Below are 25,121 nucleotides of genomic sequence, written 5' to 3' on the forward strand. Positions count from 1 at the left end.
ACTTGCTCCCTATCTCACGTTAGACTCCAAATTATGACCTTCAAGTCAAAATCTCGATCCTTACTGGATACAAACTTTAGATTAGTTCTTTTGTTACTACAATGGAATGATGTGTCATATTCTAATGACCTATCATCGTATGTTGCAACGCTTAGATTCAGGTCTCTTAGAGTCTTCCATAACAGACTATACCTTCCTTCATGTTCTATTGTGATACAATCACATCTTAAAAGGTAGCATTCCTAGCTACAAGAAACTATCACGATACCTCTACTGATCGCTTTGATTGTATTTCACTTCAAGCTTCTAGCTTAATTCAGATGCTACATCAGACTTGCTTCTCTGAACCACATAACAAAGTCATCTTAGTCGAACTTGATATGATATGGCCTCTAGGGTCAGAATAACAATCATCTTCTCAGTCATTACAAAAATGATGGTAACGGCGTACTTGAAAAAAACGAAATCAATTACTAGCTTCTTGGTAACCTTGTGACTTTCTCTGATCCAAGTGAGAGTACTATGCTTCCCGTAGTATAGGCCCCTACTACCTTTCACACTTACTCATACTCGTTCCAAGTATTGTCTTGCAATTCTCCAAGTCATTATCACAAAAACAATTTTAACACATACAAATATGTCGAAACAATCATATAATTTTATCTAGACTCTACTAGGACTTCTTCCATGCGTATCTTCAATCATCAATTTTCCTTCAACTCGGTTGGTGATAGACATTTCAGATGATGGGATAACTTCATGGATTATAAAAAAAATCTTACTTTCTGCTAATCGAAAGTGTACTTCTCCCGTACTAGACGTATTATTTCTTAGACGCGTTCTAAAGGCAAGATATCACTCTTACGATATCTTCTGATAGGTATCACTCAGTATCATAAGCTTTCTCATTTCCTCCATTTACTCAATTCACTATGAGTCTTCACCATGATGCTTTGCACACCAAAGCAATCGTTTGATGTATCGAGACGAGAATATAGATAGAGGAAGGTTTAGACGCGTATTCCTCCTTATTACTTCGAAAAATTATATGCCAGTTCTAATATCATAACTAAACGTTTAGAAATCTGAACACATAAAATTTCCAAATCCGGTCGGCAACAGACCATAGATCCGACCAAACGAAAGCATAAAGCATCACAAATTATTATGCACATAAAAGCATCTTTAGCATCTTCCCTAATTAAACTAGTGCTTGTGTCTATTCAGGTGTATTACCTAAATTTTATTAGACACACTCCTCACGATCATCGCTTAGCATTCTAAGTTTAAGTCTAGAAATAAATTGATATTCCAAGTTCGCTTAAATTAATGCTCTGATACCAACTGTGACATCTCCATTTTCATTGCCAGAAAAGACCGATTTTCTTTATGCTTTATAAAAATCAGAGTACCTCTTTTAATAAAAATGTTGCGAAATTTGTTCCCAGAAAAACATGATAAATACTCTATCAAAGCATTTCCGAAGAAATGTATTTTTATTCAGTTTAAAACATTTGGGATGTCATCTTTAATACAGAAACATATTCATAAACAGAACTTCATTCATTTACACTAGTGATCTACATCTCTTTAATCTCTTAGGTAAAGTAACTTCATATTGACACCTGTGATATAAATAAGCTTGAGTGTGTCAGGTTGGGAAACTTGGTAAGTACATAGGGTTTTCAACCCATAATAATATAATTATTATGTTTAAAAATCAAACAATCAACCCAATTATCCATCCCCATTATATTCTTTACTCTTAAGGATCTACCCTAAGAATCAACTATTCCTCGTTCATTCATTGCTAAGGATCATCCTAAGGAATCGGCACGAAGTCCATTGTTACCGGGGTTTAGGCACTAAGTCTGCATAGTCTCCAAGGTTTATACAAGAGGCACTAAGTCTTCATAGTCACCAGGGTTTTGGCACCAAGTCTACATGATCACCAAGGTTTAGGCACCAAGTCTGCATGATCGCCAGGGTTTAGAGTACACCGGGTTAACACATCGTTCACAATACTTCAGGTTCTGAGCCTGCTAGTGTTCCACTCGACTGTCTAGAATAGTCTGTGGTTGTTATCCATACTCTGCTAGGTGACTGGGCCAACATTTGGGAACAAGGCTTCTCACATCGTCCACTTCTCACCCTTACCTCATGGTTTATATCACCTCTCAACTCATCATCCAACTCATATTTCATCTACCCATGTTTTACCCAACATATTTTGTAGATATAAATACATATATAGTTTAAATCATATAAAACTTGTAATAAATCGTTCATCCAGCATAGATAGCAAGTATACAGATAATATGCACACGTAGCACGTAGTTTATATAAAATACTTCATATCTATGTTAAGATGAAAGTAACTATGCACTCACCTATTTAGGTGGTGACTTTGTACTCGGAGAACACTTCGTTACTCTTAAAACAACTTCCTTCTACAAAACCTAGTATCATTACCACTAGGGTTTAGTCTAATATTCGCCAAGACTAATTAATAGTCTAGCTATTATTACTATTATATAAGCGTTAAACAATACTCTTCACCCACTATGTACAGATAGGGGACAGACATGGAACATCGGAGGGTAGGATCATTTTGGCATAAAGCACTTCTGAATCCAGCAACCGAAGCGGCCCTCCAAACCGGAACCCCTGTACCACGAGTGGTTAAAAAGATATTATAACGGCATTATATAACCCTTAATAATTGCCCAATTAAATATTCTAAGGACCTAATAACATTACTATAATTATTTAAAAGCTATATAAAAAGTTTCATAGGTGTAGCTCACTTACAGCGAGTTTTAAAGAAAACCAGGCTTTGCTCGGAGCAGCGTTTGTAAACCGAAAGACCCTTTTTTCGGGACTCCGGGAGCCTCGGGGCTTCCTTCGGGTGCTAGGGGTTCACCGAGGATTTAGGGAGGGTTAGAACCATTAGAGAGAGAAAGAAATTACAGAGAAAAGTTTTTTGGTGTGAGAAGTCGGAACACCTCGCAGCCTATTTATAAACGCCTAATCTCGGACTTACGTTGGGCGTTCGGACTCAGCTACGCTGGGCATAGCTCGTATAAGGTTGCCAGCTTCGCACCAGCTGGATCGCACATCGGATGGATAAGAACCGAAGTACGCTGGGCGTACTTGGCCTCAGACGCGGGGCGTAATTGTGAGGCTACGTGGCATGATCCGAAGCGAGGCCTGATCAGCGATGGATGGTCCAGATTTTGCCACGTCATCATAGTTTCGCAAATTCAATTACAATCTTTAAAAATTCGTAACTCTCCCGTACAAGCTCTATTTTTTGACATTCTTTATATCCACGCACGCATATGCGGGAATGTACTCTACAACTTTCATTTAGACTTCGTCGGCTAATTTTGACTTTATTTTAAAAGTTATATAATTAATATGTCGGGACATGATTGGTCTGTTAAAATCTCATAACTTCTTCATCTGACGTCCGTTTTCGTCTGTCTTTTTATCGTTACACTACTATTAACGAGGTCTTCCATTCTTGTTTAGGTTGTGTCGGCTAAAAATCGCTCGATCTAATATTCGAACTTCAGGTTGTACACCGTTAAGCCGAAACTTCCAAAAATCATAAATTCCTCATACGAAGTAAGATTTGGGCGTTCTTTTTATGGACACTCTCGGTTTAATGTCTTCTACAACTTTCGTTTAGATTGCTAAGGCTAAAAGTTGCTCTATCATAAATTCACTATTTACGCTTCCCGGTATCGTGCCGGTTTTGCCGTAAAACTTCGACGGGTCATAAGTTCTTCGTTATAACTCAGATTTCGGCGTTCTTTATATGTACGAAACCCTTGTAACATATACTACCTCTTGGTTAGGGTTATTCCTTCTAAATAATCTTCCATCATAAACTCATTTTTGATGCTCATTGTCTCTAAATTGACTAGCCCGAATCTGCAGGCGTTACAATCACCTTCCATATCCTTTCCTGTCCCCAAAAGGCTTGTTTGTCCGTATCCGATTTGATATTTAGATAAGTAGAAACAAGATCAGAGACCTAAAACAAAGACATAGTAGGTCAGTAAAAAGTTAAATAAAAGATAAGACAAGTATAAAACCGACACTTACAGCTTGGGAGAAAGATACCAACTTCTTGAGTGTATCCTCAACATTGAGCTTCTCCAAGGATAGACCTGCAGACTCAACAATTTTCCTTTTTTGGGATCCTGAAGTCGTCACTATCAAGTCAATGGTCAGTCATTTGCGAGGAAGAGAATATGAGCTCTTCTCCTTTTTCAACATCAACTGATCCCTAGACATGGATATGTCAAGATCAGCAAGTGTGAAGCGAATACTAGAGTGGGTGATCTTTGATCCTATATATAAAAGAAAAATGTTAAGATCCTTCATCATAAGAAAAAAGAATCAGGGATCCTTACATGTTGACATGAGGTCAATAGCAGAAGAGCTTTCGTGCAAATTGGCCTATTCAAATTGAAAGGATCTCTTAGCTTCAGGCAAGGCCAAGAACTTCTCAATCTTCCCTTTAGAGTCCTCAACAACAGGGACGAGCTCTTCGAATTTGAAAGCTACAAAAAAAAAGTTAAGAAGATGTGAATTTCAGCATTCTTATATTAGTATAAAAGAATCCTACCCTTCTTAACCCAAGCATCTGGCAGGAGATCCTCACCAAAAATAGAGTCAAGTCTCACAAAAAGGTATTTTTCTTTCCATGCTCCGTCATTATGTTTGGTTTTCAGGACAAGAAAATATTTCTGGGTTTTGAATTTGAGGAGAAAGCGAGAATTCTTGAAGGTTGTAAGATCTTACATATAGGCCAGTTTAGAAAGACCTATATCAAGGTCTTTTAACTGATTCACTTGGTCGATCCAGTATAGGATCCTCCAAATAATAGACATGGCCTGAATATTTGAGATCCTCTTCACCTTAAAGAACTTGGAGACGATCCTAGGAAAAGGGTACCTCAACCCCAAAGAGAAGGGATATTCAGGGAAATATAAATGGGTAGGAGAAATAAAGTCTAGTTGGATGAAAGGATCGATGGGTCTAAAAACAGCTTCAGGAGGGAACGCTCCACTGAGTCTCAAAGACTCAACCTCATCATTTCCAAAGGAACACGTCTCCTCATAGGAAAGGATTTCAAGGTCAACGAAGTTGTCTTCAGGAAGAGCTAAGATGTTTTTGTGAGAAACAGCCATCTTCCTACCCATGATAAAAAAAAGTAAAAATATATAAGAAAATAAGAGAATTGCCTTCAAATAAATCACCGATAATCAAAAGATAGTAAGGAAAAGTAAAGAAAATTATGAAGTTAATCTTCCTTATTTATATTGAAGGAACAGTTGATTTGATCACTTATAACAGCTAGTAATTCACCCGTTAATATTTGAATTAGCCTAGCCGTTAGGGGTTAAATTCAAAATTAACCTTTATCTCTCTCTCTCTTCATTTATTTACTTTAAGTTATCCCTTCAATATTCTCATAATTAACTCACTTATTTTCAGGAATAACTTGGAGGCAATTGTTAGGGCTAGAATCTTGGAACTACATTGAGATCCTCAAGTCTAAGGATCCTCAAACGCTCAGGATCCTCGAACCTCAAGATCCCAAATATACTCCAGGATCCAGACTAATATTTTTTATTATTTGTAACAGCCATATAATATTTTGTCTTTCTCATATGTGCAAAAATAATCAGTCAAAGTCACACTCTCAACGAATATTCATCCCAGCCATGCACAATACCCGGTGCACCAAGTCAAGCAATGGCTATAAGTTCATCTCGGAGGATCCCAGAATTTTCGGAGTTCTAGTTATTAGAATTTAACTATATAAATCACTTGTATTCATCAAACTACACACGATACTTAGCTGAACAAGAGCATTTATAGTTATACTCTTTACATTTTCTCTGTAATCAATCATTTCAATCAATAAAATCATCAAGGTAGGTGATCATTATCACCTCCCAAGGTTTTGTGTCGGAGATCCTAGCAAGGATCAATGGATTTCCTTGTAAATCACTTGTGTAATCTTGTTCTAGTTTCATTAATCACTTCACTAACAAAACCACAACCTCTCACACACTTTGGTTGATATCCACTTAGTTGATTTTTGACCAAACCAAGAAGTTCCCAAGTTGATATAACATGTCAATGTATGAACCTTAGATTTCAACTTTAGGATCTTAAGTTATGTTTAGAAATAAGAGGGTTTCCAAGTCACTGCAGCTTGAAATGATCCCCTCATTCAAATCCCATACTTAGATAACACGCGTCCAGGTGAGGTGTATAAACCTTAACTCATGTGAAAGAGGTAATTAACTCTTTAAACCTTAGAGGGGATCATGAACACTTATTTGTAGGAGAGATGATCATTCTCTATTCTTAGGATACTTGTGTTACGAATTATAGGACATCGTAGCTTTGGGACTCTTAGGTGTCAGGGTGTTTAAATGTCAGGATCCTTGAATCTTCATTTGTCAGGATCCTTGTATGTTAGGATCCTTGTATGTTAGGATCCTTGTATGTCAGGATCCTTGAGTCCATGCACACAGCAAACACTAGCTAGGGGTGGGCATTAATCCAGTTAACGCCCCTCCGATGCTTAAGTCAGTAATGGTATTCGAAGAAAGCAAATAGTAATAAAAATAAAGGGTAAAAGGTGAAGAGCCTGTGTATCTTGAGTGTGTTGGAAAATGACTAATATTACATATATAAAATAAGCTTTAAGATGTACAACATTCCAGGATTTTGGCAAGGCATTTCCATTGAGAGTAGCAAACCAATATGCCCCCTTTCCTATTTTGGCATCTATGAGATATGGTCATTCCCATTTAGGTGTCAGTTTACTTGCAATAGGATCCTTGGTGTTTTGGAATCTTTTCCCTTGTAGCAAGTCTCCTATTTGGAGTATTCAAAATTTTATATTTTTGTTGTATGCCTTGGTGATTCCCTGCTAATGATCATCAATACAAATCTTGGCAAGATCCTTGAGTTTATCTACAGTACCAAGATCCTGGGCCAGGATCTTGTCGTTGTTTTCTTGGTTTTGAAATAGGTATTTTGTAGTTGAGATCACAACTTCAGTGGGAATCATTGCTTCTGCTCCAAACAACAAGGAGTATGGGGTTTGTCCTATGGCTACATTGGAAGTGGTCCTATCTACCCATAGTATGAAAGGAAATTCTTCTACCCATCTTCCTGTCTTTTCATCCAGCCTGTCTTTCAAGTTATTGACTATGATTTAGTTGCTAGATTATGCTTGACCTTTGGCTTGAGTTTGGAAAGGAGTGGACATTAGAATCCTGATTCCCCAACATGTGCAAAAGTCTCTTGTCCTTTTGCTGATGAACTGGGATCTGTTGTCGCATATGATTTCAGCAGGGATCCTGAACCTGGTCAATATATCACATTTAATAAAGGAAACTACCTCTTTGTCACTTACGTGGACAAAACCTCTGGTTTCTATCTACTTTGAGAAGTAGTCAGTCATTACTAGCATGAAGACCTTTCCACCAAGAGGCACTGACAATTTGCCCACTATATACATCCCTCACTTCATGAATAGCCAAGGGGAGATGATAAGATGTAGGAGGTTGTTGTGTCTTTGATAAGCATCAGATTTTTTTATCATGAAGGAAGGAATATTTCTTCATGGTTGGCCAGTAGTATACTGCCCTCAACACTTTGGAACATAAAGATCTGACTCCAATGTGGTTGCTTGTAACACCTGTTCCAGGTTTCATCTAATTTTCTAAGTTTTAGGATTTTGTACTAGGACTTGACAAGTTGGGGAGATCCAACTCGTCGAGTAGAGATAATTTATGAGGACACGGGATTTTGGATGTACTGGACGAGTAGACACTATAAAAAGAAACCCTAATTTTCAGGGATTTGTACCATATTTAAAGAGCTTATGGCTCATTTATAACCTCTTTTATCGTTTTTACATCCAAAGAAACCCTAGTTCGAGCCTTTCACCTTCTTGAGTGAGAGAGAGAGAAGCTTTTGAGGGTGATTTTGGTTTGGTTGTGAATGATTTTGAAGCTTGAAGAAGAAGGAGCAAAGAGAGAAGTAGTAGATCTGACATCTACTCTGTATTGGCGACCATCTTGAGGTATGAAGTCGCTATCTTGACCTTTATTTGCTTAGATCTCATTTCATGGAAGTAAATGGTCATATTTGATGCATAATGGTGTCACTTTCTGGATTGGACCTTGTTATGAGATTATATTTCAGATCTGGACATCCCTAGAGCTCTATGGATATAAAGTTGCTCACTTTACCCAGCCATAGCCTTCTCTTTTCCCTAATCTTGGTATAAGCCTTAGTTTTGAGTATTTTAGCCTCTTAAGGCCTTACATGCACATAAAGTTGGAAACTTTACGTGGTAAATACACTAGAAGGAGTTAGATCTGTAATTTGCAGCCTTGGATTCCACTGGAAAGTACTGAACACAAAAAGAGCTGAAGGGACTCGACGAGTTGTTTAACTAACTCGATGAGTTGGGTAGATTTTACCCGTTTTTGAGAATACGAGTGATTCCAGTGAGGGATTAGGGTTTTCGGTCTGCATGATTTTTCGGTCTTCTAGACATTGAAGGAACTCGACGAGTTACCCAGTTGACTCAGTGAGTTCACTCGGTATTTCAATTGTATGGACTCTGAAGGAACTTGATGGGTTGTTGGATGCACTTGACAAGTTGAGGTCAACATGGACTGTTGACCTTGGTTGTTGATCTTAACTTTGACTAGGGATAACTAGTGTTGACTTTTAGGGTATTTATGGTATTTCAGGATTATGACAAGTTAATCACATGATGATTATAGATAGTTGAGTTGGAGTTGTGCGTTGGGACTTATCAGATCTTATCTTGTCAGTTCAGTATTCTCAAGAGGTGAGTCTTCTCACCATAGCAATGGGTCTAACGCACCAAGGCCATCCCATTTTACGTTATGTGGACTATTGATTGATTATGCATTACATTGGTATGACTCTTGAATGGAAAACCCTGGGGGTTGTCGTGGCAGTAGATTATGACCAGTGAGGCTCCTATGGCATTAGTGTAAGACCTTGGAGGGTTTCCATGGCATTCTTATGTATTTGCATGTTTAGCTTCTATGATATTTCTTGGTAGTAAAGACCATGTGGAGGTTCCCATGGCAGAAAGACCATGTGGGGGTTCCCATGGCAAATAGCTAAGACCATGTAGGGGTTCCAATGGCACTACGGGTAAGACCTTGGAGGGTTTCCATGGCATCCTTATATGTAGTATGCATCGCTTATATGTTTTATGTAGCTATTATAGCTCATATGGATTATGTGATTATGTGGATTGTGTGGGGTATGCTCTAGGTGACTTACTAAGCATTAGCTTAAAGTTTGTGGATTTGTTTCAATTACATCTGAGCCTAAGGGCAACGGCAAGGTTTGATGGCACGACATGCACACTCTCTCAGGCGTTTTATGGGACACTCTGATGTTGGAACAATATTGATTGATGTTATGAATTTGAAAACAAATGTACTTGATGTTTTATGGTTATTGGAAATGTTTTTGATTATTTAAAAATGAAAAAAAAATTCTTTTGAAAAGTGGGTTGTTACATTGTTGCAGTCTCCTTCACGTATATCCTTTAGGACTTCTACAGCTTCATGATCTTCAAAGCATCTAATGTATGGAGCTGTCATAGATTTTTTTTATATACCTTACCTTGGATTATTACCAACCTTGTGACCCTTGTTTTAAATGCTCTATCATTTTTTTCTTCTTTAGGGATCGTGCCATTCTAGAGGTATTCCATAATCGGTTTGATCCAGGATCTTGAAGTTAGAGAAGGATCCTTGATGTTAGGATTCTGATAAGGAGGTCGAGAATCGGGATCCTCGATTGCAGAGACATTAATAGTTTCCTCATGATCGTTAGGATCCTTCAGTCTTTTGGCAGGATCCTTGATTGCTGGGATCAACACGTTGATCACTGGGATCCTGGTTTCAGGTGGGATCCTAAGAGAAGATCCTAGGTTGGATAAAGCATATACTTCAACATTGTCTTCTGTAGGTACTTGGTTTAGGCTAAATACTTCGAATTCTGAGACTAAGTTTTGAGGATCTGGAGATATAGTGTTATTCTTTCTCCTTTTACTACTTAAGATCCATTAAAATGGTTCTTAATTAATGAAGAATCGTCGAATACCTGAAGATCCTTGATCCGAAGATCCTTGGATAAATATAATCCCATGATTAGAGCCTCATATTCTGCTTCTTTGCTAGGTGCATTGAACTTGTAATTGATTGTTTAGGGTAGGATGTCCCCCTGTGACACTTTTAGTATGATCCCTAGGATAGTTCCTCTTTTGTTTGATGCTTCATCTATGAATAATGTCCATCTTCCTGCGTTCTTTTCTTCTAGAAGTTGTTTGGCTTCTATTTCTACTTCAGCTCGTATATCATCACTAAAGTCAACCACAAAGTCTACCAATGCTTGAGAATTTATAGCAGATCTTGGTGTATACTTTATGTCATATGTGCTTAATTTCACATACCACTTTTCCTTCCTTCCTGACATTTATGCTTTTCCATAACATTAATAATGGGATAATTAGTTCTTATAGTTATAGGATGTGTTTCAAAATAGTGTCTTAATTTAGTGGAAGCAGTTACCAATGCAAGTATAAGTATTTCAAGGTGGGAGTACATGGTCTGAGGATCCAATAGAGTTTTACTTACATAGTAGATGGGATGTTGGTCCCCGTTAAGATCCTTAGCCAATACTACACTTACCGTGTTTGAGGATATGGATAAGTAGATAACAAGTGGTTTCCCATCCAATGGTTTTACCATTAAGGGTTTGAACTTAAATATTTTTTAAGTTCCTGGAAGGCATCTCCATGCTCCTTGGTCTACTCGAATCTTTTGTTCTTCTTCAAGATGTCGTAGAAGGCTTGCATCTTTCTGAGGATCTGGAGATAACCCTGTTTAGGGCTGCCACTCATCATGTTAGTCTTTGAATATATTTTGTCGAGGATATTGATCTTAGATCGAGGATGGCCTTGATTTGCTCCAGGCTTGCGTCAATTCCTCTTTTGGTCACCATGTATCCAAGGAACTTGCATGATCTCATTCCAAAGTGACACTTGGAGGGATTTAACTTCATGTTATATTCGTCCAGTATGTCGAAGGATTCTTCAAAATCCTTGAGGTGATCTTCACCTCTCCTGGACATAACCACCATGTCATCGATAGAGACTTCCATGGTGTCACCCTGTTTCTCATTGAACATTTCGTTGACTAGCCTTTCCTATGTTTCCCCTGAATTTTTAAGACCAAATGGCATGGAAGTATAACAATAGATACCTATTGGAATTATGAGTGTTGTATCCTCTTGGTCAAACGGTTCCATGTGTATCTGCTGGAATCCCGCGGATGCACCCATGAATGTTAACAATACATGACTTTTTGTCGCGTCTATCATGGAGTATATGTGTGGTAAAGGTAAGGGATCCTTGGGACATTGTTAAGATCCATGTAATCTACACACACTCTCCACTTACGATTTTTCTTTTGTACCACGACCACATTAGCTATCCACCTTTGGAATTTCACCTCCTTGATCATCCCTATTCTTAGAAGTTTTTCTACTTCCTCTTGTATAACATGGTTTCTCTCTGGTGTGAACATCCTTCTTTTTTGGTGTATTTGTCACAAAGATGGATCAATGTTAAGTTTATGGGTTATTATATTTTTACCTGTACATGTCATGTCTTCATGCTTCCATGCAAATGTCTTGCTTCTATATTTGAGGAACTTTATTAAATCATGTTCGATTTGTTCAGGCATTGAGGATCCTATGAGAATGTTGGCTTTAGGATCCTCAAGATTTAGGGGCACTTCCATTAAATCTTGTTCTCTTATTTCTAGTACGTCTTGTGCACCTTTATTTAATTGATATGATTGTCCTGGTATCATTGAGGCTTTCATCAACGTCTTGTAGAATTCTTTGGATTCTTGTTGATCTCATGTGATCTTCATTGTTCGCCATGGGGTAGGCATCTTTACACATTGATGATATGTTGATGGAACGACCTTCATTTCATGGATCCATGGTCTACATAGTATAACATTATAAGAGGATAATGTATAATTACCCAAAAACGTTGAATAGAGTTTACCCCCTCTATGTAAATAGGTAGCTTTATCTCAGCGACGGTGTGCTTGGTTTTGTCGCTGAATCCGATCAGCACTAAGGATCTTCTAAGTATTTCAGACTCTGGTATGTTCATTCTTTTCAATGCATCCATGAGTATACTATTGACTGAGGATCCTCCATCGACAAGGATCCTTTAAACGAAATGGTTGGAAATGTAAAGAGTGAACACCAATTCGTCATGGTGAGGATCCTGAATGTCTTGTCTATCTGCTTCGTCGAAAGAGATCTACTTCTTATTTGCGATTGATGTGATCTTCTAACTTTTTCACACTCCGGGATGTTCATTCTTTTTCCTTCTCCGTTTTTGGATCTCTCCTTTCTTCTTCCAATTATTTTTTTGATGTATCCTTTTCCTAATAGGTAGCTAACCTCCTTCGTGAGAGCTACATAATCCTCTGTGATATGACCAAAGTCTCCATGGTATGTACACCATTAGGACTTGTCTTTCCAAGTGTTGGATTTTTCTCCTTTTCTTCGCCATCTTGCTTTCTCTCCAAGATCTTGCATAGCAAATATTACACCTGAATATCCACAAAAAAAAATAGTCAGTAATTTAAGGAAAGTCTTCTTCCTCTCCCTCATCTTCAAGGGCATTAACCCTATAATGGTCAGGTTTGGAAGATGGTTTTGACTTGTAGGATCTTCGGGTCGATGAGTCGGCCTTTCAATTGGGGTGATCGTAAGAGCTTTATGGGTTTCTGCTCTTTTGAATATCCTTGCCTTCTTCGAACCTTATGAATCTTAGTGCTCTGCATCTTACTTCATCCATCTTTTGCATGGAGTCATTTCGAGGTCTTCATAGAAAGGATAATCCTTCTTTAAGCCCATTTAAAGGCTTCAACTACACTTTCCATGTCAATGTTCACGATACTCAAAGCTTCCCTGCTAAACCTATTCCCAAAAGTCCTAAGGGATTCCTTAGGATCCTGGACCACCCGATAGAGATCACTAGTGATCTTTTCGAACGTTCTGCTACAGGAAAATTGATTGTTAAATAAATTAATTAAATGAGAAAACGATGTAATAGAGTAAGGATGAACGTTAACAAGCCATTTTAAAGCTGATCTTGTGAGGGTTGAACCAAAATCCTTGCATAGGCAAGCTTCTTTCAAGTGATTGGGGATGGGAATGATCTTCATCCATTCCATGTATTGTGCCACGTGCTCCTCAGGATTTGTAGTCTGGTCATAAGGCTTCATGCATGGCGTTTGGAAGCGCTTTGGGACTTCGGTATCAACTATTGCCGAAACAAACATAGATCTTGTAGTTTGTGGGGGATACTCTTGGTACATGTTGAACTACTCGAGGCACACTCAAGATCATCTTTCTTAGTTGCTGAAGCTCCTTAGCCACGATCCGGCATAAACCTATATCAAGATCCATTAAGTTAGTGGTAAAGATATTATAAATGGGGTTACCAGGATCCTGGTGATTGGGAGTAACAAAGGTTTCATTAGGATCTTAGGTCGTATGGTCTTGCTCTTTTGGAGTCACAACCCAGGCATGAACAGAGGTTTGTATTGAGGATCCTATCTCGCAACGAATCACTGAGGATCCCGTGTTATCAAAGTTCAGGATCTTGGGTTGCAAGATCGAGGGTGCTGCTTCCTGAGGCTTGTGGATTTCTGTCCTCATTTTTCCACTTCCTCAAGAATTGTCCTATTATCCTCCTACTATTGGGCAACTTCTCGCTCTAGTCTCTTTATCATAGCGAAGATTTCATTGTTGGAAATCAGCATAGGAGGATCCTGGAGTCCATGGGTAACGACCGGAGAGGTGTTTTTCTTCGATGCGTCTGAGGGTTTCTTGGGAGCTCCAGCTAGAGGTGGTGGAAGGTGTTTAGAGGAATGGAAGGAATTGAGGAAGAGGACAGAGTTGATTTTGGAGACATGATTTTTCAAAGGATTTTGAAAACCACGATCCCACGGTGGTTGCCAAATTGTTTTGTTCAAAAAATGAACAATCAAGAATCAACCAAATTGTATGAGAGGTTGTAATGTTCAAAATAAAGCAAGTATAAGATGATGATCAAAGTGATACAAGTGATTTACAAGGAAAGCCCTCGATCCTTGTTAGGATCTCCGACATAAAACCTTGGGAGGTGATAGTGACCGCCTGTCTTGATGATTTTATAGATTGAAGAAGTTGATTACAGAGATGAACGTAGATGTAAGTACAAGTATCGTGTATAAGCTAAGTAATTGTGTCTGCAGTGTGATCAATACATGTGTTATTTATAGTCTAATACTAATAACAAGAAGTCTGATAATTCCGGGATCCTCCGATATCAGCTTATAGACGTTATTTGACTTGGTATTCTGGGTCTTTTGCATGGTCAAGATGATTCTTTGCTAAGAATAAGTCTTTAGATGACTATTTCTGCAAATGTAAGAAAAATAAAGAAGCACATAACCATTATATATGTGAGGAAAATAAATGACAATAATTAGGATCCTAAAGTATATCTGAGGATCCTGAGGTTTCAAGATCCTGAATGTAATTGGGGGATCCTGACCCTAACGGGAGGGGTAGGTGACTTGGTACTTAGGAAAATCTTCCAAAATACCAAGGACCATAATGTAGGTAAATTGGTACCTAAATGGGAAAGACCTTATCTCATTGATTAAAAAGCAGGAAATGGGGCATATTGGCTAGCCACCCTTGAAGATAATGTCCTGCCATGATCCTGGAATGTCATCCACCTAAAAAACATACTTTATGTAAGTTATGATGATCATTTTCGAAAAAACTTAAGGTACACTCTCTCTACCCTCTACCTTTATTTTTATTATGAAAGACAATACTGACTAAAGCATCGGAGGGGCGTTAGCCAGGCTAACGCCCACCCAGGCTAACATTTTTGGGGTGAATTACTTTACCCGAAAACCGGACCGTTTTTGGGTGTAGCGGGTCCAGGTTCGGTCCGGTCCAATTCTGGGTACTAAATCAGGTTTCGGGTTTTGGACCGAATTAGACTTTGGTAGTGTTGTATACGGTTTCGGTCAAGTCCTATTTCTAGTACCAAAGTGGGTTTTGTATCTTTGTTTACAGTTTTAGGTTTGGTTTTTCATGTTACTCTCTAACATATTATTTCAAATTATAATCTAGAGTAAATTACATGAATGGTCCCTATGGTTTGGGGTAATTTGCGTGTTTGGTCCATAACTTAATTTTTATCTTGGAAGGTCCCTATTGTTTGTTTTTGTTACGCACTTGGTCCTTATTGTTTGTTTTTGTTACGAGATTGGTCCTTGTCTTACCTAAAAATATTACTATTTAAATAGGGAAAAATCGTGGGGTAAGTAAGGTAAGATGAGTAGGGTGGGGTTGGGGGTGTGTTTATTTAATTAAATTAAAAAATCAAGGGCAAAATAGTCTTTTTAGGTAAGACAGGGACCAAGCGTGTAACAAAAACAAACAGTAAGGACCTTCCGAGTTAAAAAAATATACTATCGACCAAATGCACAAATTATCCTAAACCATAGGGACCATTCGTGTAATTTACTCTATAGTCTTATTTGGTATCGTCCATTATTCCGTATCTTTGTTGTTTGCACAATTCGACTAAAAGAAAATGAATACAACGATACACCGCGTGACTATAAATAGAACACGTGAAAATGAGGTTTATGCAAACAAATACAAACGTTTTTAAAAGGCTACACTATTTTAATTAAAAAAAACAAAAAAACTGCACTATTTTTGTAAAACAAAACTGCATTATTTTTATAAAAAATCGTACCTAACTTAATTTTTATTAAAAAAAACCGTCATACTTTTTATTAAAGAAAAATAACAGTAGGAAATAACTTTTGGTTTTTGGCGGAAAATTTTTTTTTTTAAAAAATGAAATTTGGCCCACAAATATGATAATCTGTTTTTTTCCTGTATGGTCCCATGGGTAGTCCATATATATATATATATATATATATATATATATATATATATATATATATATATATATATATATATATATATATATATATATATATATATATATATATATATATATATATATATATATATATATATATATATATATATATATATATATATATATATGGAAATGATCAAATGAGAACATCTAAAAGGTTGAGAATGTGAGAACAATTCTTGACCAATCAATATATAATGACATATTAGTAATTGTATATTTTAATTAAATTAAAATAAAATAAAATTCAATCAAATTACCTTAAATTTAGGAGCAGTTACCAAAAAAGAAATAAATATTCAATTTTTTATTTTTATTATTAATGGAATATAAAAAACATTTTTAGCAAAATTTATCTTAAAACTGAAAAAAAAATTAAGAAAATCTATTTTTTTTCTTCTAATTTCACTGTTTCTATTTTCAAAAAAATGAATAGAAATCGAACCCTAATACATTTGTATTCACAAATGATTTTTTTTTCAAAAAAACCTGATACTTCTCCAATCATAAATTAATACACATCAATTTACAAGTAATCCAATTCCTTTTTTTAATTGACTGAAAAATAAAAAGAGTATAAAAATTATCATTTCTTCATAAAAAGAATACCTCTAATCATAAATAAATACATTTATTAACACATGATTGCACTGCTATTCACAAATGAATACACTGCTATTAACAAATAAGTTCCCTATTATTCACAAATGAATAAATGAATACCTCTAATCATAAATAAATATATTCATTCACACATGAATGCACTTCTATTCACAAATGAATACACTGTTATTCATAAATAAATACACATTTTAACATTAATATAGAACACGATACAATTTTTCATTCTCCTCTAGCTTAACTTTACCATTTGGTTTCCCATCAACTTTGGGAATAACTTTGATGTTAAGATCAACCACGGAGCTAGAAGCTTCAACAATTCAAGCATAAGACTTTTTTCTAACATCATTGACAATAGTAACCATTGGGATGATTTTGATTTGGAATCATTATCAACAATCATCGGCTCATTATCCCATTTAAGATCCAAAAAACTAACTCCCTAGTTCATTTTCAAATCAGTCCCACTATCTGATCCCATCTTCACATCATCATTTGAACCCTCATTCATTACTTCATCATTACCACTACTAGAATGCTTCACAATCTTCATAGGAATAAGAATCGTAACATGAGATGTTTCATGAACAGGGGACGTACCAGGAATCTTACCCAAAATACCCTTAGCATGAATCTGATTAAAATGGCGGTCCCAGTTTTAACTTTCTATGGTTTGAAAATTCAAATCGAAAATCAATTATAATTCCTTCTTTGAATATGAAACTCAATTTTTGAAAAACACAGAATTTGATTTGGAATTGAGTTTCTAAAGATCCATTATGCATCAGTTCATAAACAAGAAGCTTGGTTTCATCATGAACACAATATCCTAATAAGGTGATGATATTCGGATGATGAATTTTACTCAATATATCAACCTCCGTCTACAAAAAAGAAAACCCTAATCACAAAATTGCAAGAATTAAAAGATGAATTAAAGTCTGAATCTTTAAGATAATGATAATTAACCTGGAATTCTTTAATGGCGTCTTGACTAATACCATTTAATCTTTTAACAGCTACATGCAAATTATCATCGAGTCGAGCTTTATACACGCATCCAAATCCACCTACGCCTAATATCTCGCTTTCACCGAAGTTATTTGTTGCTGATTCTAACATGTTATAATCCATAACAACCACCGATCCCTTTTCGATTTTGTTTTTGAAAACACCGTTAGTTCTGCTAACGAATGAACTCAATGGAAGCCCTCTCAAAGAATCTTGAAATTAAAACAACAAATCTGTTTAGAATCTATAGAAATTGTCAAAACCTATTAAGTTTTACATCGTCTTACCTAATTTTTTGGTACCGATTTTGCCTGATTTGTGTATATTCTTTATGTAGCATATCCACAAACACATGATGGACACTATGATGATTGCCATCACATATGAAACTGTGATGAGCCTAATAAGAACCTTTCGACTTGAACTGTGTTGGTGCTTTGTGATATCGATTTCAGTTCCTGATTCGGATGAAAGTAAAGATGTTAGAGGTAGATAGCAATAACTCGGATGTGAATGATGGAAGGGGATATATACCTGTAGTGAAGTCGGCCATTGATGTTGGAATTGAAGGAATGGGAGGCGCAGCAGGCAAAGTTCACTTTGTGGAATGTTTCTCCGGCAGCTCCTCCTCCGACTACCGGCGCCATTCAATGGAGTGAGAGAGAGAGAGAGAGAGACCGGTTAAATGTTTCTCCACTGATTCTATGGCCTCCTCTGGCTTTGATATGTTCTATGAGATGAGGCGGTGAGATGACTAATTCTATGAGATTAGGTCAACCAAATAAAGCGACATAGAGTAATTATAGAAGTTTACAAAATTAGGGTAATGTTTATTTACCTTAATAGACTTTATAATTTTTTTAATTTAAAATTTAAATTTTAAATGTATTAATAATTAGAAAACTAACAATTAATTATAGCCACACATCTTAAAACTTAGATGGTCCAGATCTGTTCTCGCGTTCTCAACCTTTTAGGTGTTCTCATTTGATCCTACTTATATATATATATATATATATATATATATATATATATATATATATATATATATACACACACACACACAACTTGGAATGTTAGGATTTTGAAAGATTTTATATCAGTTTCTATTGCACCTACATGTAGTCGTAAATATTTATTAATTTTAATTTCAACATACACCCTCATATATATATATATATATATATATATATATATATATATATATATATATATATATATATATATATATATATATACTTATAAAGGAATCATTTTTTTTCACCACATTCATTTGAAACTCCCATGTATTTTTCCTTTCACCATATTCATTTGAAACTTCCATGACTTTTCAATTACTTTATAATAATAATTACTATAATTTGGTTAATTAGGTTAAATAAATATCAAACCTAAAGTGTAATCATATATAAACTAAATTTCAATATTAAAATAATATCTTTACTTCTACTTATAAATTTATGTTCTTTAAGTTTTAACATATTATACTTAATTTATTAGTTTTAATATATTGTTGCATGTAAACCATTATCATGTAAATTATGTTCTTTAAGTTTTAACATATTATACTTAAATTATTAATTTAAATATAACATTAAATGGTCAAATACTTAAATTATTAATTTAAATATAACATTAGAGAGTCAACTTAAATATAAATTTTAGTTTAAGTTAAACAACCCAAAGAATATTTTGTAAATAGTTAAAAGTGATAAATTGTAGTATCTTTCTAATAATGATTATAAGTTGGTTAATAAGGTTAAATAAATATCAACCTAAAGTTTAATCATAAATAAACTAAATTTTAATTTTAAAATAATATCTTTACTTCTACTTATAAAGTTATGTCTTTAACTTTTAACATATTATACTTAATATATTAGAGTTAATATGTTATTATATGTAAATCATTATTAGTTTAAAGCGACAACCTTTGAACAGTTTAGAGAAAATACTTAAATTGTTAACTTAAATATAACATTACAATGTTAACTTAAATATAAATTTTAGTTTCACTTAAAAAACCAAAGAATATTTTATAAATAGTTAAAAATTATAAATTGTAGTGATAAATGCAAAAACTAAATTGTAATCTCAATTTAACTAAAATATTTCGTTAAGATATTTTTATAATCGTTAAAAGTTTTCAAATAAGTAGCTTCAAATAACTTACAATAAGAATAGCTAAAAATAACTCTATATAAATGATTATATTTTTACCTTTAAAATCAAAAAATAATGTTTGAAGTTTTAAATACTTATAATGATAGAAATTAAAACATTAAGCAAATAAATTTTAAAAAATTAATTAACAATAACAACAGCTATAAATAACATTAAACCATATATTATATTTAATTTTATTCATGTGTAACTCACGGGTAGAAATCATTCAAACGATCGAGATTATGAAGTTATAATAGATGTATATACTATCATATAATTCGAAATAATCTATATATTATATCAATTTAGTATACAAATTATTATATCAAATTTAAGAACGCTAGTGTGATATTTAAAAAAAACATTTATGTGTAAAGACTTCAACTATATAGGTGTTTCTGCGCAACTTGCAGACATTCGCCTAGTATATATATATATATATATATATATATATATATATATATATATATATATATATATATAGAGAGAGAGAGAGAGAGAGAGGGAGTGTGTGTGTGTGTGTGAGAGAGAGAGAGAGAGAGAGAGATAGGTTTTGTGTGAAAGGGAGGTGCGTGGGTTTTGTGTGGCTGCGGCTTCGATCGTTAGCATGTAAATGGATGGGGACTGCTCCGACAGCCTCCCTTATTCTTCTTCTTCTTTTTTAAAATTTTTATCTTTGTTCTTGACAAAAATTGATGAATGGAATGCATGTTTGGGGTTATTTTGACAGGAATCGATAGGGAAAATGGGTCTTTGAGTTCATTGTTTGACAAGGGAAGAGGCGGCATTGAATGAGTGGTTCTTGGCAGGAAGCGATATGAAGAAGGGAGAAGGGAGCAGTGAATCATCAAACAGGTAAAGAGGTTTTGTTTTTCTTCTTTTGTTTGTTTTGATAGAAATCAAAGAACTTAGGTGGGTGTTTTTGGGTTGCTTAATCGACTGCAGGGAAGAAAGAGAGCTTGTCTCTTGATTTCTTGGTAAAGAGAAAATGGAGAAGGAAAGGAAGAAGGCAGAGATGATTGAGAGTTGTTTTTCATTTGCTTGAACAATCAATAGATGGAATGGCAGCAACAAACAAGTCCATGATGTTGGTACTATGCATTAGAATGCCTTGCTTGTTGTTTAGTGAAACTTGGAGTTATTCTGTTTTTTTTTTTTAAAATGAATGCTTTTATTTTTACTTTTAGCAATTGCCCTCAACACTATACTCACTGATATAAAGGGGATTTAAACTTGGTAAGAATAATTTTAGGGGTTTTAAACTTGGTTTGAATCCGAATTGGATTGAAAGATTTGTTTAGTGGGCGGTAGGCAAGTTGGCTTTCTACTAGAATGGAATTATGAATTCCAATTCTGTTGGAATGGAATCATGAATTCTAATTCTGCTGGAATGGAGTATGGATATTTTTCTCACTGATTTATGCATGTTCTACAATTCTTGTTTATTGGTTTTTGTGCAATTCACAAGTCCACATATTTTTCCAAAGAAATTTAGTTTTTTATTTTTCATATGCTAATGCATTATTGGAATCTAAACTACAATTTTGTTTTGTTTTCACAGAAGTTGATGCTTGAAGACCGGACCACAAAATTGAAAGTGATTATAAGCAACATTATTCTCTTAGAATGTATTGGTGTCGTTAGATTTTGATATTTTCTTTCCCGTTTTGAAAGTTTTTTTAGTTTTATTCTTTAACAATAAATGTAATTTTTAACAATTGTTTCTCTTATTCTATAAGAAATAATGTACTTTTTGTTTTTATTCGTCAATTGATTGTTCAAGATTTTGTCATTCTACAAGAAGTTTTTAAAGTCATGATCAAGAAATAGGTTCAAGAATATTTTTATTATTTATGGTTCAAGAATATTTTTATGTTTTAATATACTCATAAACAAATTCTGTCAAAATGTCCGAATTAAAAAAATTATAATTCGAAAAATAGGATTTTTAAAATTAATAGAATCTAAGATCCCTAAAAAAAAATGCAATTTTCATTTATTAAATCTATATTAAATAACTAAATTACCCTTGTAATTAATTAAGATTATATTTTTCAATTATCTTTAATTCAATAATATATATTAATCACTTTCTTAAAATTAGTAAATTTGATTGGCCCACATTTATATATATACAATAACACAATAATTACTTTGAATATATATATATATATATATATATATATATATATATATATATATATATATATATATATATATATATATATAGGGTGAGATTCAGTAGAGAACCATAATTAACCAAGGAACCAATCATTTTTTCAACTTTTAGAACTTATTTTTTATCAAAAAAAAAGACTAAAAATACAGAAATTCATAACTTTTTATCCTTTCTCCAATGATATAAAATTCGAATTTTTTTTACGTCAAATTCACAATGTGAATCTTTGAAAATTCAGAATGTGAATCTGGATTCACACAGTGAATCCAAAAAATATTTTCACATTCACAATTTTAATATATGAATTTAGATATTTTTAGATTTTTTTTTCGATAAAGAATAAACTCTAGAAATTGAAAAAAACATTTGGTTCCTTGAAGAACCAATAATTATGATTTTCTATTGAACTTTTCCATATATATATATATATATATATATATATATATATATATATATATATATATATATATATATATATATATATATATATATATATATATATAACAACTTGAGTGTTGAATTTTGAAAGATTTGATATCAGTTCTCTATTACACCAACATGTAGTTGTAAATATTTATTAATTTAAATTTCAACATACATCCTCATGTATTAAGAGTTTGACTTTTATAAATTTGTTGCCAATTAAAGATTTAATTGTTGATTACTCTTTAAGACATTAAACTGTTGAACGATCACCAGATTGACACCTAATATGTTAGATGGTGAATTATCTAGTCCTTGTGTAATTTCTACACAGCAATGACAATAATATCGTAGTTTCTAGATTAGTATTTATATTTTTTAACAGTATATATATATAGCTATCTAACACGTTGTCGACAATAGGTTCAAGATTATGCAAATGGGGTCTGCAAATACATAATGTGGGACCTATAATTTAGATATAAAGAGTTTTTGGTCAAAGTATTATCAATCTATAAATAATAGTAAACCCTAGCAAAGGAACAACATCACTATAGAAGACAAAGGCATGATGAAAACTCCCTCAACTTTCTTGGTCCTCTTCTCTCTTCTTTTGGTATGCACTCATCCTAAATTTATCTTCTTCGCTATTTCTCACAACCTTTTACTTTGACAATTTTCCACTTTTTAAATCTTTTAGACAAACCAAAAAAATTATGAGATAAAGTTTTGTGGTAGTATTCAAATTTCAAGCTTGGGATACATAAGTTGTTTTACGCAAACCAATCTATGTTTTCTTTAGGATTTTATTTTCATATGATACTATTATTCTTTCATTTCCATTAGAAGAAATAATTCTAAGCTCTAATTTTGTTTTGCCATGCCGTTGTTTCCATGATCAGATTGTGAGTAGTAATGAAGCTAGAAGTAATCCAGGAAAATATTGGAGAAGTATAATGAAAGATGAGCCCATGCCAAAGACCATTCGAGATATATTGCCTCTTGAAGATCTTAAGAAAGCAAATAAGGATCTATTCATCAGAAACTTTGATTTAAAACCGAATCTCATAATTTATCACTCTCATGTGATGTACACTGAAAAAAATCATCGATTAGTCTCATCCTCTTCATCATCTGATAAGTTACATTAATTAGTCGAATATGTTTATATATGTTTTCTTATGAAAAAATGGGATCTTGATTCTTATGTATGGATTGTAGTTTTGTTATTAGTGGTTATGGACTTATTATAGTTCATAAATAGTTTAATTTTAGCATCATTAATTCTGGCCCTAGTGTTTTTGGAAGTATATATATATATATATATCCTCCCCTTTGGTTTAATTTTATATTCGAATTTGCTTGGGTTAGAATATGATTTGATTAAACATATTATACAATAATTATGTTTGATTAAATAAAGAAAATGGGGCTCCAAAAAAACTGTGTTGACGAGTTTTCAAATGCTTGAACCCTTAAAAAGGTGCAAACGTAATGAAAGAACGATGTTAAAAAAATCGTGTAACTTTTAAGCTTTCGTAGAGCCAAAATGGTGTTATAGGAAATTATAAATGTTTGCTTATATTATTAAATAAATATTAGAGTAAATCTAAAGTATGGTCTTATGGTATAGCCAAAATTATAACTTTGGCCAGTGTCGTTTTTTGGATGTATGGCTAGTTCCCGAGGTTTAATTTTCTTGCAAAAACAGTCTTTCGGTCGTTTAATCTACAAGTAAATTGTTAAACTCAATGATCATGTTACCCTTTAGTAATTCACTTAGTTTAAAAAAATAGACGAGTAAAAAAATTAATATATTAATAATAAATTGGGTTGAGATGTGTTTCTTATAAACATTCTCAAAATCCTTTCAATATGATCATATATATATATATATATATATATATATATATATATATATATATATATATATATATATATATATATATATATATATATATATATAACCAATCATATGTCGTAAGTACTAATTAAATATCATAAGTTAAAAACTCTGAAGTTGTATTATCATTTAAGTAACCTAAGTTGAATAGTTTACGAGTTTTAAATGAATATGGTTCAAGATAAGTGACATGTCTTAAACAACATTCATTTGAATGACCTCTTTTATAAGAGAATAGACGAAGGTCCGTGTGTTGTGCAGCAACACCTATGAAGTCTTTATAACTATATGTTTTTTTTAAATATAAAATAACTATTGTTGCTAAAATTGATATAATGATTCATATACTAAATTGATATAATATATTGATTATTTTGAATTATATGAAAATATATATCTATTATAACCGCATAATCTCAATCGTTTAAATGACTTCTACCTGCGAGTTATACATGAATAAAATTAAATATAATATATGGTTTAATGTTATTTATAGTTGTTGTTATTGTTAATTATTTTTTTAAAATTTATTTTCTTAATGTTTTAATTTATATCATGATAATTATTTAAAACATCAAACATTGTTTTTTGATTTTAAAGATAACAATATAATCATTTATATAGACTTGTCTTGAACTATTGTTATTATAAGTTATTTTAAGTTACTT

At 33.6% G+C, this 25,121-nt stretch overlaps 1 long non-coding RNA gene across 1 annotated transcript; it reads left to right on the forward strand.

Moving 5' to 3' along the window:
- The first annotated feature begins 22,997 nt into the window (after positions 1 to 22,997).
- LOC111895688 (uncharacterized) lies at positions 22,998 to 23,845 on the forward strand. The gene is made up of 2 exons (XR_002851648.2): positions 22,998 to 23,166; positions 23,453 to 23,845. It is a non-coding gene; the product is annotated as an uncharacterized LOC111895688 (long non-coding RNA).
- Positions 23,846 to 25,121: the final 1,276 nt, after the last annotated feature.

The sequence above is a fragment of the Lactuca sativa genome, chromosome 7 (assembly GCF_002870075.4).
Source record: "Lactuca sativa cultivar Salinas chromosome 7, Lsat_Salinas_v11, whole genome shotgun sequence".
Lineage (NCBI taxonomy): Eukaryota > Viridiplantae > Streptophyta > Magnoliopsida > Asterales > Asteraceae > Lactuca > Lactuca sativa.